Here is a 14,302-nt window from a genome sequence, read left to right on the forward strand (position 1 = left end):
TATAGGACTAATTAAATATGCCAAGCCAGATAAGCAGGTAAGAATATAACTGACGGAAGTTAATTTCTCTTTAATGTTAATCCATCCCCAGAAAAGAAGAAGTGATTTTTAAAATAAATTAACTCAGTACATTTTCTATTATTTAAGATCCTGAGTTCCCTTGTTCTATTGTCCTCATGGAATTAAAATAACATGAAAAATTTGCTCCCCTAAATATTTTACTCATATATCCTATTCACACAAGAAAGAGAGATAGCACATACAATATAAAGCTATTGAATGTTTCTCACCTCTCATGTTCTAACAAAAGTATAACTACGGGATACTAGGACTATTCACAAATGATAACTACTCTGCATGATCAACATTAAGCAGAGGAACAATAGGGAGAATCGCACTTAGAAAATTTTACTATCTTGCCATGAAAATTCCTCAGTTGGAATTATAGCAGTAAAAGATCCTTAGAATTTTAACTATTTAGTGTTTTAGTGGAGAAATTTGAGCAAGGTCTCAGGACTGAAAATCATCATAAAAACCTTTGTATATAAATGACAACAGTGATTTTCAAAGGCTAATTCTTTAAATAGCAGTTTCAGAATCACAGGAGAACTTGGTAGAAGTACAAATTTGGCAATTATATACAACAGTCTTTATTTTTTAATTAAGAATTTAGAAGGTGGGGATAAGCAATATGCTTTTTAGCAAACCCTAACAATTATTTTCATACATGCTAAAGCTTGAGTATGACTGCAAAATAAGCTTGTGATTTCACAAGGTAAGACATTATTTTCCACTTGAAAATGTGCTCTTGAGAAGAGGTCTTCAGTAATAAAGCACTAAGGGGATCATTTCCTACTTTTTGTCCTCAGAAGTATCATGTTAATGAAATGAGTCAGAAAGAGAGGGACAGATATAGAAATAATACACTCATCTGTGGAATATAAAGTAACAGAATGGGAGACCTACACCCAAGAATAATAGAGATAAGTACCAGGAAGATTACTTCACAGCTTAGAAGCCAGTCTCACATGCTGGGGGAAAAGGCAGCTCAGATAGAGAAGGGACCACCAAGTAAAGGGTGCTAGGATGGCCTGGTCATGATAGGAGATGTGGGCTGAAAGAAGACTATAGATCGAATATGATAGCCACTTAATACCTCTATTGCAAACCACAACACCGAAAGAGAGAGAGAGAGCAAAATGGAATGCCCTGCCTCTGAGGTGGGGTGGCGTGGAGGGGAAAGGGGTAGGGGTGGTCCATGGGGAGGGATGCTTGGAGCACTGGTGGTGGAAAATGGGCACTGGTGGAGGGATGGGTACTCGATCATTATGTGACTGAAATGCAAGCACAAAAGTTTGTAAGTCTGTAACTGTATCTCATGGTGATTCACTAATAAAAAATTCAAAAAAAATAAAAAGGAAAAGGAAACCCAGCCTCCAATTACAGTTAAAATTCTGGACAATAAAGATCCTGTCAGAGATTTAAATTTGAATTTTAAAGAGAGCTCTAACTGTCTGAAACTACAATATGGCTGAAGAACTTTTTAAACTTTATTATCATATATTAAGAAATGTCTAATGGGTGGTAATAACAATTATTAATCTTAACATATGAGTCTGTGAAAAAGAAAAATGATGATTGTAGAGTGTTATATAAAATGCAATATCAAAAGCTACATCTGAAATATTTCCAATTGTGCAAATATGGCAATAGATAAAGAACAGAGAAAAATACAGAAAGCAACATGTACTAGAAAGAATATCAAAATACCATCCTTATTAATGCCCAAGGCTTTTAATGTTAGAATTTTGAGTCATTTTTATATTACTCTATTTTCATCTCATCTTTTTTAAGTGTTTCTGTGTGCATTTCTTATGTTCCAAAATAAAAATCCACATTATAATATGAGTATTCTGCATGGAAATTCTTTGATTTAGTCCATGTCTCAGTAAGACTTTAACCCGCTGGACATTTTGGAATCTTATGACATGCATTGCTTTAGAGGTCACATAAAAGCCTTGCAATGATTTTCTTTTAAATTTGTATAACACTTGGAAATATATAGCCTGCTTTCACAGGTATTATTCCATATTACTTTGATGAAAAACTTATAGACACAGAATTGCGTTGCCTAATGTTATTCTTTCCATATCATACATAAATAAGTGAGTTTCTTTGCAATTAGAGTCAGTCCAAGGACACACATACCTAGTAAATGTTAGAACCAGAACTCAAATAAGCTGCCAAGTAGAAGATTGTACATTATGCTCTTTTTATAAAAATATTGTAAAATCTTGCCATAAGCATCAAAATCTATGTATTATTTAAAGACCATTGTGATTATGCATATTTTATAAACTGGTACTGATAAACGATTCCTAAGAGGAGGGAGGAAATGCTAAAGTCATTGCTTTCAAAATATGTTCTTTTCGTGGAAATGCTCTATGTTTCACATTCTTATATTAGAAAAAATTGTCAGTTTTTTAAGTGAAAAATAAATGCCACAAAGAGGCATGTTAAGCTTTATAGCACAAGCCAAATTGCTGATATAATTTACAATATCAAAACACTACCAATGAAATTGAAATTCTCAAATGGCATTTTGTATGTTTGTATAGGATACATCAAATCATACATGAATCTTCAACAATTGTATGCAATAGAATCAATAAAACTAATGATTTCATTAAGTTTGAATTGAATACCTTTAAAAACAATTTGATCTCATAGAAAACAAATATTTTGATTGAAAAATTCTATGAGAAACGTTGCTTTTTTGTTTATCAGAATAAAAGTGTTTTCTTATCAAGATTAGTGTGAGAAAATTAACAAAAATATATCAACTATACTTCTTCACCATAAAACTAACTTGACAAGACATGATTACATCGGTTCCTCATCATTTGCCATTTTAAAAATGTTTTCTTTTTTCCTTTTTTGTTGTAATGAGCAGGATTTGCGTAGAGGCTTCATGATAATGATCACAGAGTTGTTCTTTCTGGGGGTCACATATCTGGTTGTGGTGATCGCACAGTCAAATTCAGAGTTTATAGGGGTCACACACTTAATTGTGGTACTCACACATCGGTGTTGCATACCTCGCCTTAGAGTTTTCACGTTTGTTGATTGTGCTATCATAATCACACACTTTCCTTGCTGTGCACTGTAACACATTGTTTGGCAGCGCCAGGGGTCCAGAGAGCAGAGCCATCTGGATTGTGCATGGTGTAGTGTAATGCTTGCAAGACAGGCACTTTTGCTACCGAGTCATTCCCAAACCTCTCTCTTAATTCATTTTTAAAAATAAAAGAATTCATATGATACATAATTCATTTTGGATTTTAAATTCAGTAATTCAATACATAAAAATTTAACAGCTAGCCAAAACATTGAAAGGTGAAACACTTTTTGGAAACTATCACAAAATGACAATTGATCTCTGTTGTATGATTGAGAGGATTCTCTTGGTGTCTTTTTTTTTTTTTTTTTTAATATTATTGCCTTCATAGGACCAAGCAAAGTACTAAATCATTATACTAGTGGATTTTAGTCACTCTTCGGCCTTTTGGCTATGCTCAATTGTATCTGTTCTTATAATAGTGGATTATTGATTTTGCTAACTGTTTAACCTTTTGTTTTACTGTAACTTGATATCTTCATGCATGTAGTACCCTGCTTCTTCATGTTAGGGGGCATATTATACCATGCTACTTCTAGAATGGGGCATGTGTCTCAGTCTGGCAAAAAAAAGATTATGACTATCTCATGTCAGTGACTGGTCAGTAATGGTCATAGGTCTGACCTTTACAAGGTCAATCAGAAAGAAAGCACATTTTAGAATTTTTTAAAAATTCTTTTGAGTCCTTTCATATCTTCATTTCTCTAGGAGCTTCTCCAAGAGAAAAGCTAGGTCATTGAAGTGATATTTAACCTATATATATTTTTTCAAGATGATTTTCTTCTAGAATATGAACTCCTAGTTTCATAATTGTTTTGATTTTCTGTCCAGTTTAATTATTTCTAGTTTATATGTACTCCTTAGCAGGAATCCTCACACCTAAATGTTCTGATGCACATAAATTAGTTCAAATGCAAATAATAAGACGTGATATATGAATGATGGCAGTTTTTTTTCTTCAACGTTTTGCATTATTTTTCAAGAAAAAATAAACCATTAATAATTGTTTTACCAAGGTTGGTATATTAATGTTGGCATAAAATTCACTAATTTGGGGAAAGTCTTCTCAAGCAGTGCCCAGGGGCTGACAGGCTATTCCCAGTATTTCTGGATCCGGCAATGTGGGATTGAAAGCTCAGTGCTTGAATTCAGCAATGCAGTGCTGCCTGGATCAATAGTTCTGGGAGCCACCAGAAATATGCCTGGTGGCTCTGATGGTTGGGAACATGTGATATCTGGTTCAAATCTAGGATAGAGCCCAAGAAAAGCATGTTATCCTTGATTTATCTCCCTTGAACATTTACTGATATTTTTGAAAACTATTTTAATCCTTAATTTTTCTTTAATGATAGATTCTAATCCATTCATTTAAATGTTTTTTACTTTCTTTTCTAGTTTCAAATATATGTATACCATGAATGATTACTCAGCTTGAAGTATTATATTCAAAATTGTTATTAGTTCATTTATATGTCCCTGAAAAATACATTATAATTATGTAATTGTTAATATCTCCAAAGAAATGAATATACATTTTATGCATTATATATGTATTTATATATACATATGTACATATGTATATATACATATATGCATATATACATGTATATACATATGTATATGTATATATACATATGCTCATATGTTGGTTGTGCTATATATATACATATATGCATATATGTATATATATAGCACAACCAACATATGTATATATCATCCATGAAGTTACCTGGGAGGAAGCCTATTTGAGGTGGTCAGCAAGGTATCTATAAAAGAATGCTTCATGATTAGGCCAGTTGTAAGAGCTGCTAGCACCATAAAAATTCTGAAGTTTGTTATGGATCTCACTATGTTGCATTTCTTCTCAAAAACAGTTGGCTTTTAGAAGACATAGTGGGAGTTTTTATTCATGTCATAGTTGAGGAGGAGTAGAGGTGTGCCTTTAAACATCATGGCTATGTCAATTGCAAGGAGCCTATCTCAAACTTGCTTACAAAAAGAGTGCATGTGTTCTTGTAACTGGAATAAAATAACATGTATCATTGAATATGCTTTAAGCATATTATATGTAATAACTAATTTTATCTTCACAAAAATCCTTATGACTAGTTTTGTTATAATCACCTTCCTTTTAGTTGTGAAGAAAGAAAACTCTGTAGATATTCAATTATATAAATGGAGCCCAAAGCCAAAGTGGTAGAGCTGAGATCTGATTATAAGCAGCTCAACTGCTTATTGAATCATTGAATCATTTCTTATTGAATCATTGCTTTAGAATGATTGTTCTAGCCTGAGAAGTCTCTTGGGAGAAGTTGTGAGAACTACAGCCAAAAACTTAATACAGGACTTTCTTGATTGATCCAAAAATACATGCCTATCTCTGATTTTCTTGGAAGTATCACACCAACCCACCATTGACAAATAATAGGTTTTACTTAGTTTTAGCTTTTTAGCAAAATATTCAAGGATATTTTATAAACCTATAAACTAATATTTTTATATTATTAAATATATGATGATATATAGGTAAATTGAGAGATGGGATTTATTTGAAAAATTTGATTCTTAATTATCATACAAATATTTAAAAATATGCATAAATATAATATAGATTATTAATTAAAGGATGAATTGGGAAAATATTATGTCCAATTTAAATACTATATATTGACATTAAAATCTTACAAATGGATAAAAATTAATCATTCTTTATAAACTTTATCATATTGACTTATTAAAATACACAAATATAATTGCAATTTATGACCTAAACTTTCTTCATGTATTCATAAAAATTAACAAATAAGAGTAGAAATAAATAATATGAAAAAATCAAGAAGCAGTAAGAAAAGTAATTGAACCCGATGCTGGTTTTTCTAAAGCATTAACCAGATAGTGCTCGTGCCCTTAAAAAAAAATTAACAAATGAGAAACACTTAGTTATACTCAAGAGTGATAAAAAAAATCACTTGATCATGGCTGAAAGAGAAGAAACTATAGCAAATACCTCTGAAATATAAAAGGTCATAAGAAGGAACTATAAATTGGTAGAAATTAATGACTTTTTCAAATTATACATACACCCAAGATTGAATCAGAAGGGAATAGAAAGCCTGAACAAACCAATTATGAGTATGAAAATTTAAACAGTAAGTTATAGTATGCCCAAAAGTTAAAGTGCAGGTCAAATATGTGTTCTCTAATGAACTCTACCAAACCTTCAAAGAAAATTAATTATCTACATTTAATAAGCTTTTCAAAAATGTTAAAGGAGAAGTCCTCCCTAATAGCTTCTATGAAGCCAAAAATTTTCCAATACTGAGCAGACAAAGACATTTTAAAAAATTTAAGTATTTCAGTTAACATATATGCAAAGATCCTTCACAAACATTAGTGTACCAAATTAACATATATCAATAGCCTCATAAGCCACATTCAAATGAGATTTATTCCAGGGATGTAAGTATGGTTCTATATAACAAATTAGTGTAATATGTTATCAGAACAAAAAGAAATACAAGAATCATGCAATCATAATAGATATAAGAAATATTTTTGATAAGATTCAACATCCATTTATTATAAAAGAAATAAGGGTAGAAGGAACATGCCTCAAGATATTAATGGTCATGGGACACAAACCAACAGATAATACCTCTACTCAGTGATACAGAATTGTGGCATTCTCTCTAGATAACTTAGAAGAAGGTAAGTATGTTCAGTTTCTCCACTATTATTCAATTTAGTATTGTAAGGCCTCACTAAATCAATCAATCCAGATAAAGCAACCAAGATCCAAATTGAAGAAGTTAACGCATTACTCTTTGAAGAAAACATAATAGTATGCAAAATAGAACATAAATACTTCACTGAGAAACTTTTATAAACAATAAACCAACAGTAAAGTAATAGTCCACAAAATCAGCACACAAATTTGGACCAAAGAACTAGTACAGGGGCAAGGGCACTTACCTTGCTCATGGCCAACCCCAGTTAATCCAGAGAACAAAATGATCCCTGAATGATCCCTGAGTGCAGAGCCAAGTGTAAGATTGAGCACTGCCAAGAGCTGTCCCAAAAGAAACGAATTTTAGCACACAAAAAAATATGTTTCATTTCTATATTAAAACTAAAAAAATAAATTGAAAATAAAATACTTGAAATAAGCGGCCCCACGCGAGATCGACCCCGGAGGCAACTGAACCACTTTGGACACGAGCGGCGCCCCCAAAATGCCTCCAAACTGTGTGCTGGGAGCTTCTGGCCCAGGCGCTGCCGGCAGGGTATGGTCTTTTCTCTCTCAACTCTTTCTTTTTGAATTCAGCGAGGCAATAGCCGGTTTTTAGACTCTACAGGAAGCCCGGGATAGCCGATGGGCGGGACTTCCGGATCCGCCCTGTGCCGGCTGACATTTAAGCACAGAGCCATGTGGGGACGCTCCTCTGCGGCCCCTCGCGAGATCGACCCCGGAGGCAACTGAACCACTTTGGACACGAGCAGCGCCCCCAAAATGCCTCCAAACTGTGTGCTGGGAGCTTCTGGCCCAGGCGCTGCCAGCGAGTGATGCAATTACCAAAAGAATTTTCCCTGGACTTCATATAGAAATCCAAATATCTCTTGATTGTCAGCAGCGTGTAAATGTTCCTTTTTGGCAGGGCTTAACGTGGGGGGAAACTCCAAACAATAGTACTAAGTTTTTTGTTGAAGGGTAAAAGATTGTAGCAATAGAATTTTAGGAAGAATTTTCCCTGGACTTTATATAGAAACCCAAAACCGCGCGGCCACGGCAGCCTAATGTCATCTAATCATCAGCAATATGAAATGGTTCCTTTGTAATGGGTTGGACTTTGGGGGGACCATAATAGGGTTAAAGTTTGTAGCGACGTGTAATTTCAGCTGTACTTTCCCTGGACTTTATACAGAAATTCAAAGCCGCGAGGCCGCTGCCATGGCCGCGCAACCTATTGTCATTTAATCATCACCAATATGAAATGGTTCCCTTTTAATGGGTCGGACTTTGGTGGGAAATTCTAAGAAGAATAGTAAGTCTTTTGCTGAAATATTGAAGGCCACCAAAGTGGTAACCATCTCTATAGACTGAACTAAGCCATATCCCCACGCCGGCTGAGAAGAAATATCCTTCTTTCTCGGAAGAAACGCGGCGTGGTGTTAACCATAGTATGATGTCCATTAAGCTGACACGGACCTGGTGGCGTGGGAATGGGATACAAGGGAATAAATTATTATGTACTTGGAACAGCGGGACGCTGGTGGAATCTCGAGACAGGGCCGATACCAGCGTATTACTTTTGGTTCCAGAAACTGCTTGCAGACATTCTACCAGACTATCAACTAAGCCAGAGCCCCACACCGGCTGATGACGAGAAATAACCATCTCTTTTGGTTTGTTTTCCCTTTGTCAGGCAGCGTGGTGATTACTAAACAGGCGTGATCTCGGTGGCGCGGGACAAGGGGGGAAAAAAATAGAAAAGTTATGTAACAAACAGCGGGACTTAATATCTCTACATTCTCAGCAATGGAGAGCCATCAAATGCTTCCTTGACAGTGGGACTGTCTTCTCTTTTTTGGGGGGAAACCCTAGCAACAATAGTGAGTTATGTGTTGAAACATGGACTGTAACCAAGATAAAGCGTAAACGAAGTGAAACTTATCACTTACAAGGGCGGGGACTGGGGGGGCGGGAGGGGGCGGGAGGTATAATGGGGTGGTTGGTGATGGAATATGGGTACAGGTGAAGGGAAGGGTGTTTGAGTACTGTATAACTGACATAATCCTGAGAACTTTGTAACCCTCCACACGGTGATTCAATAAAATTTAAATTTAAATTTAAAAAAAAATAAAAATAAAATAAAATAAAATAAAATAAAATACTTGAAATGGTTTCCAAAGACATCAAGTACCTGGAAATCAGTTTAATAAGTGATGTGAGAGACATACATTGACAATACGTTACTACTGAAGTAAGAAGACACAAGGGAATAGGATAATGTTTTATATTCATACACTAGAAGCAATAGCACAGTGATAGGGCATTCGCCTTTCATGAAGCCAACCCATGTTCGATTCTTCTGCCCTTCTCGGAGAGCCTGGCAAGCTACCAAGAGTATTGTGCCTGCACAGCAGAGCCTGGCAAGCTACCCGTGGTATATTGGATATGCCAAAAACAGTAACAATAAATCTCACAATGAGAGACATTACTGGTGCCCGCTCGAACAAATCAACGAGCAAAGGCATGACATTAGAAGACTTAATATCATCAAAATGGTCATAATACCTGAATCATTCATACTGTATTGAATGATTCTATCTAAAAGGATATAACATTATCTTTCGCTACATCCTGGACGATGAGGCTGGAGAGTGTCATTTCAAGTGAAAACTGTCAGAGAGAAGACAAATGCCCAATGGTCTCACTCATATGTAGCCGTAAGAAAAAAAAACAAGGGGACAGACAGTATCTAATGATAAAATATTAGTCCTTTGATTATAGAACTAATGGTGGGGGGCATGCTTAGGAGAGGGAATGAAGGGACCTGAGAACAGTGATCCAGGACACATAAGTGACCTTAGGATAGTGGTGGGAAGATCTTTGACATTTTGGTAATGTTTTACACAAAAGAGCATGAACTATTGCAGCCGTGTTACCACTGTAGCACTGCACTGTTGTCCCATTGTTCATCAATTTGCTTGAGCAGGCACCAGAAATGTCTCCATTTTGAGACTTGCTATTACTTTTGGTATATCTAATACGCCACAGGTAGTTTGGGTAGTTTGCCAGACTGCCATTCCGTCAGGATACTCTCGGTAGCATGCCAGGCTTTCCAAGAGGAACAGAGGAATCAAACCCGGTTCAGCCACATTCAAAGCAAATGCCCTACCTGCTGTTCTATCACTCAACATTTTACAACAACTGCAATAATAAGTTCTTCAATACTAAGAAACTATTTTATTTTAAAAATAGAAAACATTATTTATTTTCTTATTTTCTCACATCTAATTTTGCATTGATGTTCATATATTCAGTACCTTGTTCCAAGAGTACTCTAAGCACAAGATCTGTGTGGTCAATAAGGTAAAAACAACGGAAGATTCAAAATTGAAATTATTTAAATTAATATTTTCCTAATAGAGAGTAAAACTGTAATTTGGGGAATTATTTTTTCTATCAGTCTTCTGCTCCCCAAATTATACCTTATCTTCGCCCACCCCGCCCCAAGATCCACTTCTAACTGCATAGACATATAAAACACCTATGCTCTTTTTGTGTAATCCCACCAATGACAAACATCCAGAGACTATAAAACCAAGATCCCAGAAGCAACATCTATAGCCACCGAGAGTTTCCTGCCCACATGGGAGAGCCTTGCAAACACCCCATGAAGTATTCAGATGCCAAAACCAGTAACAAAGATGGGTCTCATTCCCCTGACCCAAAGAGCCTCCAAAGCGGCACCATTTGAAAGGATGCGTAAAGAGAGGCTTCTAAAATCTCAGGTTAGAATTAATGGAGACATTACTGAGACCGCTCGAGAAATTTAACGATCAACAGAATGATGATGATGATGATGCTGATGATGATGATCCTCCAAGAGAGTTAGATAAGATGATGATGATGATGATCCTCCAAGAGAGTTAGATAAGAAATTAACAAATATATTAGCAAATTCTATATCATATTTTGAAATAAAAAAGTTATAATTTGTTTTATTTTCATTTTGAAACAAATTGCTTTATGGAATATAGTGTTTTCGGAGTTCAGCTAGCCTCTTTCGTTCAAATGTTTTGTCTTCCCCTAGTAGCTCTATGTCTTTAAACTGACTTAAATTCTCCTTGTCTTCATTTCCTAATCCTTTTGGAGAATTATAGAAACTGAGTCTTGCTCTGGGTAACTAGTTAACCCATCATGGTTGGTAAGGAAAGATGACCTTTTCCTTTTTGTATCCTTGGCAGCCACAAGGTGGGGCTTTAGCAATGAGAACCTTTAGTTGAGTAGGAATTTAGGAATTGCTTTCCTTTGTTTTCTTCCTCACATTTGTCTAGATATTTATTTACTACCTTATTTTTATTTCTACACATCAATACTCTCTTGCAGCTAATGTTATTAAATTTTATGAACCATGTTTATAGTTGGTTAAATTAATATGTAGTTGTGTACGTGTCAATTAGTCTCAAAACGTGTGATTTATGTACTGTCACCACAAATAGGATAAGCATGCTCATAATTCCAGGACTAGGATATCAACCAACGTTTTTTTCAAATTCATTCCAGAAACAATTTCACTAACATATGTGAAGTTTCTTGATTATTGTATAAAAATGTACCTACGTTGCACTCATGTAATTTCTATAATTTCTAAAGGAGGGGGCTTACAGAGGTCCATGGGTCTTTGGCAGAGACACACTGGTGCTGTATGCAGTGTTAGAATACTGTATGCATAGAACAGTAATTTTAATTGGCATTGTAAACCATAGTGTATCAACAAAATTTGGAAATAAAGTTTAAATTTAAAATCTATATTAAATTACCAGATAGATATACTTTTAAAAATATAGCTGGCTCATTGTAAATCCAATGCTTTTTCTCATTTCTTATTTTTCTTATCTTTTCAGATTCTTTCCTTTAGGAAATGCCATCTGATCACATTTTGATATGAAGCAATATATCAACAGCTCAAATGATGGTTAATTATACGCAAATAGTTTCATAAATGTGATGGCTAGCAGTCCCTTACAATTCCAAGATATAATTCCACGCTGAATAATTTGACTCAGAAATGCAAACCAAATGCTAAAGGTGGCATTTGGCAATGCTCTTGATTAGAATATCTGCATGTAGTATTTGTTTATGAGCAATTGAAGTGCCCTCCCTGGTTGTTTTGCTATTTGAAGAATCTTCATAGAATCTCAAGTACTTGTTGTCAATGAGGCAAAAACTAATTTGCTTCCCATTACAATATCTGCCTTTCCATTTGTGTATTTAATTGTGGTGAGGTCTTGGGAGTAATTTCTGACTTTTATACACAAGGAAAAATGAGAGTAGAATTGTTACTTTTGACAGCCCACAGATTAAAAAAAATGATGGAAAAATACGTTGGAGGCTGAATTAAGCCCAAACTATAAAAGCCTTAATTAGTGAAAGCATAATTACAGGGAACTATTATAGAATAAAATCCAAATTGTATTAAAATATTTTTTCAACTGATTTGAAGAAGAAAAAAGCATGCTTTACACTATAAGCAATTTCTCTAAATTACCGCCCATCATTAAATTTTATAAATTAAAACCCAGTGCTAAAATAAAAGCTTGTCGCTACCATTCTTTTTGCTTAGTTCAGTTTGGAATGATTTCCTAAGGAATTCTTAGAACAATAATGTTGTTTTTCTTCCTCTTATATATAGTGAAAATTTTCTAATCAGTTTCAAGATGAGAGATATCAGTGGTTATTAGAATGTACATCTTATACAAAGCACCAGCCTTAAGAAATAATTCAATCATTTAACTATTAAATAAGCAATTATTATATACATTCACAAAACAGGCACTGAGCATAACTCAACATAACCAGGGTTACTAAGGAAGAGTTAAAAGGAATACTTAGATCTCTCAATACACTTTTTTTCCAAAGAAGCGTGAACAAATAGTGATAGGACAGTAAATGGAATGGAGGATAAATTAAAATGTACATCACTATCAGAATATAGTTTAAAATAAAAGTTCATTTATTCAAGCATTAATGTCATTATGATAAACTTCAATTCTTCAAAATCAAGTATTATATTTACTCCAGATTTTCTTGTTTCACTGTAGCACTTAAATTTCAGATCTCATAAGACAGTTAAATGCACAGACATATAAAAGATTTTCTAAATAGCACTGTAGCACTGTCATCCCATTGTTCATTGATTTGCTCAAGTGGGGACCAGTAATGTCTCCATTGTGAGACTTGTTGTTACTGTTTTTGGCATATCAGATATGGCACGGGTAGCTTGCCAGGCTCTGCTATGCCGGCGGAATACTCTCAGTAGCTTGCAGTGCTCTCCGAGAGGGACAGAGGAATTGAACTCAGGTCAGCCGTGTGCAAGGCAAACACCCCACCCACTGTGCTATCTCTCCAGCCAATGTTTAAAATACAACTTTTAAGCAATCTTCTAGTCTCTTAAGTATTTTATAAAATAAAGTGTATTTTAAAAATTTAGTACAGAAACTACATTGGAACAAGATCAGCTGGTCATCCGAATATGCCATAAACTATGTATAGTATGCATTTTTGTCAATCAACATGTTCAGGTCAGAATTTTATTACTTACAATAATTTAGAAGTAAAGCATGATGTATGGTTCTTTAGAAATTTTTTTAGAAGCCGTCTTTTCTACTCCCTCTGTGAATATACCTATGTATTCTAGGCTTTGACTATACTGATCCATGTGTCATACACCCCCAAAAAACATATTGCAAAAAGCTCAGTTATGACTTCAGATTACTGAGGACTGATTCAGCTCTCAAAGCCTCAGCACATAAGCATACACTTTGTTTTGTTTGGGGTTTACCACAGTGTGACTTTGGGACAGTCACTCAGACTCTGTGTACATCAGTTTTTTCTCACCTAAGATGAGGGCAAAAACACTGCTTGCCCCATTTAATTGTGAGGATTAAATTTTCTCACTTTTACGATGTTCAGTTGATTAATATGTCACTGATGAGAAGAAAGGAAATAGTCTTGGTCTCTGAATGAGAGAAGTGTGAGACATCATAGAAGGATGGGAAAAATTGTGAAGCCATAATATCACGAATCACAAAATCCCATTAATTGTCGATTTCTCAAGCGGCTCAGTAACCTCTCCATTTGTCCTTTCCCTGAGATCTTAGAAGTCTCTCTCGACTCAGCCCTCCCAAAGATGTTGCACTGGAGGCTCTTTCAGGGTCAGGTCAGCTTGTTACTAGATTTAGCATATGAATACACCATGGGATGCTTGCAAGGCTGTCCCATGTGGTCAGAAAACTCACAGAAGCTTGCCAGTATCTCTCAGAGGGAGAAGTAGGCTACAAGATATCCCTTAGGGGAGTTCGCTTTTAAGTCTCTGGATGTTGGCCGTTGATGGGATT

The 14,302-nt window shown here is 35.1% G+C and overlaps 1 protein-coding gene across 3 annotated transcripts in view; it reads left to right on the plus strand.

Moving 5' to 3' along the window:
- The window catches only part of XIRP2 (xin actin binding repeat containing 2), a 316,801-nt gene that overhangs the window by 28,139 nt on the left and 274,360 nt on the right, over positions 1–14,302 (plus strand). The window lies entirely within an intron of this gene.

The sequence above is a fragment of the Sorex araneus genome, chromosome X (genome assembly GCF_027595985.1).
Source record: "Sorex araneus isolate mSorAra2 chromosome X, mSorAra2.pri, whole genome shotgun sequence".
Taxonomy (NCBI): Eukaryota; Metazoa; Chordata; class Mammalia; order Eulipotyphla; family Soricidae; genus Sorex; species Sorex araneus.